The following is a 5,762-nucleotide window of genomic DNA, read 5'->3' as shown; positions in this document are numbered from 1 at the left end:
ACTTACAAATTTCTGCAGAAAAATTTTCAACTTTATTAGCTGATCACACTTAAAAGTCATGACTGCAGCTAGGTGCAGTGGCTCATGCCTGTAATCCTAGCACTTTGGGAGGCCAAGGCGGGCAGATACCTGAGGTCAGGAGTTCGAGACCAGCCTGGCCAACATGACAAAACCCCTCTCTACTAAAAATACAAAAATTAGCCAGGCATGGTGGCATGCACCTGTAATCCCAGCTACTCAGAAGACTGAGGCAGGAGAATTGCCTGAACCCGGGAGGTGGAGGTTGAAATAAGCCGAGATGGTGCCATTGCACTCCAGTCTGGGTGACAGAGTGAGACTCCGTCAAAAAAAAAAAAAAAAAGAAAAGAAAAGAAAAGAAAAGCTATGACTGCAAAACTGAAAATAATATATAACTTTCCTACAAGAATTCCACAGTAGCTCCCATTCCTGTATATTTTAAGGATAATGAAATTTCCTCTTCTAAATCTTACAATGTGCTTATCCTTTCCTCACATTATCAACTTGTCTTTATACCTTGATGATATAATAGAAGCAATTTAAGCAGAAGCTCACATAATCAAATTCATAAATATGCTAGAATTTGTTCATGCATTTTCTCTCTTTCATCCTGTTAGAAAAGCAGAAATCACTATGGTACTCTAAAAAGCCAACCCTTTTACATGTGCTCTTTCTCTATTCCCTTTCAACATGTGGCTATCAGTCATTTATGTGTGTAGATATAAAAAACCTCACCATATCCTTGATTATTCTTATAATTATAAAATTCTAGTCTATTATCATATATTAAAAATAAATAAAAACAAACAAAAATCACTGCCCTTTGTCTACCAAAGCACTTCTAAGCTGTTTCTCCATTCCGCTGCTTTCTTTCAATCCAGTCTCTAAAAAATATGTCTGCACTATTGACATTGCCACATTATATTCACCTTTCAGCAAATATCACTCTGATTCATCTTTCCTCCATTCCACTAAAACTGCTCTTTTTTAAGTTGAAAAATAATAGTTTTCCCAAATCAATTGACTACCTCTGTTTTTATTCTGCCCTAACACTCAGAAGCTTTCATGAAAATTTACATCTCTTTCCTATTGACAGCATGTTTTACCTGTTTAATAAATTTGCATTTGTGTATGCTTTCTCTGGTCCCCATAAATGCTTCTTTCTAAACTGCCAAATACACCATTTCTCCACTATGTTTTAGTGCCTGGTTCTTTAGTCTCGGGGTCTGTCCTTCATATCTTCAGTCTTTCCCAGAAGACTTCATCTGGTTCCATTGCTGAAACCATACATGGTCTGAATACTAAAAATATTCCTAGCCTTGAATTGTTCTCTGATTTATAGGTTTTTATGTTTAAGTATCTAACTGATCATCATCTTAAATGTAACATGTCCAGATGGTACATTTGACATGGCTTCCAAAACTTATTTTTTTGAACACTATTTTTCTATCTCGGTAAATGCCACTATTAGCCACCCAATTGTTCAAGCTAAAAGTCTGTCACACTCAGTTAACTCTTTTGTAGCCCTTCCTCTCATCCCTAAACCAGTTCTATTGTTTTCTATCTAGAAAACATAGCTACTTGCACTCACTTCCTTTCATAATCAACTTATCATGCCGGCATCATCTGTTGCCTAAACTGCTGAAACAGTTTTTCCTTCTAGTTTTTCCACAACTTATTTTCCAACATCTAGACCAGGTTTCACAAACTGGCTACAGCCCCACATTTATCCAACAGTAAGCCTATGTCATTCTTAAATGGTCCGTGCTTTTTATTAATGGGACCTGGGTTTTAAATTCCTGATCTAGAGTAATATATATATATATATATATATATATACACACACACACACACACACACACACACACACATATACACACACACATATATAAAATACATATATATTTAGTTTAAAATATTTTCTTTGACTTGGACATCATCTTCAGTTTCCCCCAGACTAATCTCAGTAAGATTTTTTTTCTCATGTCTTGCTGTCCTCATCTTGTACCTCTATTTAAAATTCATCAGTGACTTAATTAACCTCAAATACCACTCATAACCCAAATGTCACAGCCAAGAACTGAGAAGCATCTGGGAATACAAGAACAAAGCAAAACAGGCAGTGCAGCCAAGCATTAAAAGGAATGGAATGGAGAATACCTCTAGGAGTAGGGGATTTATTACAAGAGAACAATAATTCGGTGTTGTATCTAACTCAGAAGTATTTTGCAAGATCAAATTCCACATGTAATTGTTTGGATGCTCTGGGAAATGCAGACAGCACTGTCTGGTGATCACAGCACATATTTCAATGTCTTAAAGCTAATTAGGCAAGTTGGGCTGTATTGTTTTTCAGCACATATTATGCAGAAAAAAACAGTGATAATAAGGCAATTTTATGTAAGCTGCATCCTTTAAATCATGTATAACTTTTTTTCCTGAAAGAAATGCCCCAAATATCAAACCATAACTCTGTCATTAATTGTTATGGTTTCATGAGACATAGAAGAATGAAAAAAAAATTGCCCTAGGTTCAATGAAAAATTTGAAGATAGACATTGAACTTTAATCCAAAACGCCATTAGCATTTTCAAAAAAACTCTGGCTTTGTAATACTTGAAGCTTAGACAATAATATGTAAACCTCTATTAATCAAACATGAAGCATGAGCTTCTTATCTGCCGGACAGAACAAATCAATTTTGCACCCAGGGACAAAACTGTTTATCAACCAGCAACCAACCTGTGAAGATAAAAATGTTGATTACAAAATAGTATTTTGGTGAGGAATTAGTTTTCTGGTAAAGGAAATTGTTTCCTAAAATGCCATGTTACTTTTCTCATAAAATATTCCTAGATATTATATTGACCTCCAGTAGCGGCAATAGAGCTCAACAGTAAAGAACACATACTCTGTCATTTACTAGCTGTGTGAATTTCAGCCAATTACTTCCATACATGCCTCAGTTCCTCTTCTGTATAAGAAAAAGAGTAAACTATAATGACATTTGATTTGTAAAAGTTTTTTGAAAAGTAAAACTAGTTAATAAAAAAGCTTACAAAAACATCAGGAAAAGAGTATTAATGAGTATTTACTAAAATTATTACTATTTATTATTGTGATCATTGTTACCATTGTTATCACTTAAATGGAGAATAAAATAGTTTGATCCTGTTTCATATTAGTTAGTAATATAAACAACATTTTTATCATTGTATATTTTCACTGATGTTACTGTCTCTTGGTAATTATACAATTAAATACAAATAAAATATATTAAGCATTTTACATACTTTAGAAAATCTAGCTTACTCTAGTTCTCTCAGTAACTCGTGTTGTATGTAATATATCCATTTTCATCTTCAAATGAGTTTTCTAAATTAAAAAAAAATTAACTAACCTGGTGAAAACATTCAGAATTTTGACACCAAACCTGACAATTGCCTTCACTTAGTAAACTGTAAATTCTCANAGGCTTGAGCCACCGCGCCCGGCTGGAAAGTCAATTTTTTAGCCCACTCCCAAATTTCACATTTTAACTCTCTTTTGTATAATTCAAGTCCACATTTTCATTACAATTTTTCAGTGCAAATAGAACATCAAACAGGCTTAAAGACAATCTAACAGTTTAGGTAAGATTTCCCAATCCTAGATAGTAACTAAAATTGAGCTTCTTAGAATAAAACAGGTAGATAAATCATAACATGTTAAAATTGCTTGAAATTGTTATGATCAACTTTTTTATAAATGAGGAAACCAAGTTAACAGGCAACATAACTAACTTTCCTGAAATCCTAAACCTATAATCAAAACTTTAACCTTTTGTCTCTCTCTCTCTCAGTTCTCCTCATCTGGCACCGAACAAGCAATGTCTAAGAATCCATCTATTCTTGTTGTGCATAGCACCACTTACAAATTTCTGCAGAAAAATTTTCAACTTTATTAGCTGATCACACTTAAAAGTCATGACTGCAGCTAGGTGCAGTGGCTCATGCCTGTAATCCTAGCACTTTGGGAGGCCAAGGCGGGCAGATACCTGAGGTCAGGAGTTCGAGACCAGCCTGGCCAACATGACAAAACCCCTCTCTACTAAAATACAAAATTAGCCAGGCATGGTGGCATGCACCTGTAATCCCAGCTACTCAGAAGACTGAGGCAGGAGAATTGCCTGAACCCGGGAGGTGGAGGTTGAAATAAGCCGAGATGGTGCCATTGCACTCCAGTCTGGGTGACAGAGTGAGACTCCGTCAAAAAAAAAAAAAAAAAGAAAAGAAAAGAAAAGAAAAGCTATGACTGCAAAACTGAAAATAATATATAACTTTCCTACAAGAATTCCACAGTAGCTCCCATTCCTGTATATTTTAAGGATAATGAAATTTCCTCTTCTAAATCTTACAATGTGCTTATCCTTTCCTCACATTATCAACTTGTCTTTATACCTTGATGATATAATAGAAGCAATTTAAGCAGAAGCTCACATAATCAAATTCATAAATATGCTAGAATTTGTTCATGCATTTTCTCTCTTTCATCCTGTTAGAAAAGCAGAAATCACTATGGTACTCTAAAAGCCAACCCTTTTACATGTGCTCTTTCTCTATTCCCTTTCAACATGTGGCTATCAGTCATTTATGTGTGTAGATATAAAAAACCTCACCATATCCTTGATTATTCTTATAATTATAAAATTCTAGTCTATTATCATATATTAAAATAAATAAAACAAACAAAATCACTGCCCTTTGTCTACCAAAGCACTTCTAAGCTGTTTCTCCATTCCGCTGCTTTCTTTCAATCCAGTCTCTAAAAAATATGTCTGCACTATTGACATTGCCACATTATATTCACCTTTCAGCAAATATCACTCTGATTCATCTTTCCTCCATTCCACTAAAACTGCTCTTTTTTAAGTTGAAAATAATAGTTTTCCCAAATCAATTGACTACCTCTGTTTTATTCTGCCCTAACACTCAGAAGCTTTCATGAAAATTTACATCTCTTTCCTATTGACAGCATGTTTTACCTGTTTAATAAATTTGCATTTGTGTATGCTTTCTCTGGTCCCCATAAATGCTTCTTTCTAAACTGCCAAATACACCATTTCTCCACTATGTTTTAGTGCCTGGTTCTTTAGTCTCGGGGTCTGTCCTTCATATCTTCAGTCTTTCCCAGAAGACTTCATCTGGTTCCATTGCTGAAACCATACATGGTCTGAATACTAAAATATTCCTAGCCTTGAATTGTTCTCTGATTTATAGGTTTTATGTTTAAGTATCTAACTGATCATCATCTTAAATGTAACATGTCCAGATGGTACATTTGACATGGCTTCCAAAACTTATTTTTTTGAACACTATTTTCTATCTCGGTAAATGCCACTATTAGCCACCCAATTGTTCAAGCTAAAAGTCTGTCACACTCAGTTAACTCTTTTGTAGCCCTTCCTCTCATCCCTAAACCAGTTCTATTGTTTTCTATCTAGAAAACATAGCTACTTGCACTCACTTCCTTTCATAATCAACTTATCATGCCGGCATCATCTGTTGCCTAAACTGCTGAAACAGTTTTCCTTCTAGTTTTCCACAACTTATTTTCCAACATCTAGACCAGGTTTCACAAACTGGCTACAGCCCCACATTTATCCAACAGTAAGCCTATGTCATTCTTAAATGGTCCGTGCTTTTATTAATGGGACCTGGGTTTTAAATTCCTGATCTAGAGTAATATATATATATATATATATA

At 34.7% G+C, this 5,762-nt stretch overlaps 1 long non-coding RNA gene across 1 annotated transcript in view; it reads right to left on the bottom strand.

Annotated features, from left to right (window-relative positions):
- The window catches only part of LOC108519178 (uncharacterized), a 21,749-nt gene that overhangs the window by 2,143 nt on the left and 13,844 nt on the right, over positions 1–5,762 (bottom strand). The window lies entirely within an intron of this gene.

The sequence above is a fragment of the Rhinopithecus bieti genome, unplaced genomic scaffold (genome assembly GCF_001698545.2).
Source record: "Rhinopithecus bieti isolate Rb0 unplaced genomic scaffold, ASM169854v2 scaffold_44040, whole genome shotgun sequence".
In the NCBI taxonomy this organism is placed as follows: domain Eukaryota; kingdom Metazoa; phylum Chordata; class Mammalia; order Primates; family Cercopithecidae; genus Rhinopithecus; species Rhinopithecus bieti.
This window is presented reverse-complemented; position numbering and strand designations above follow the sequence as displayed.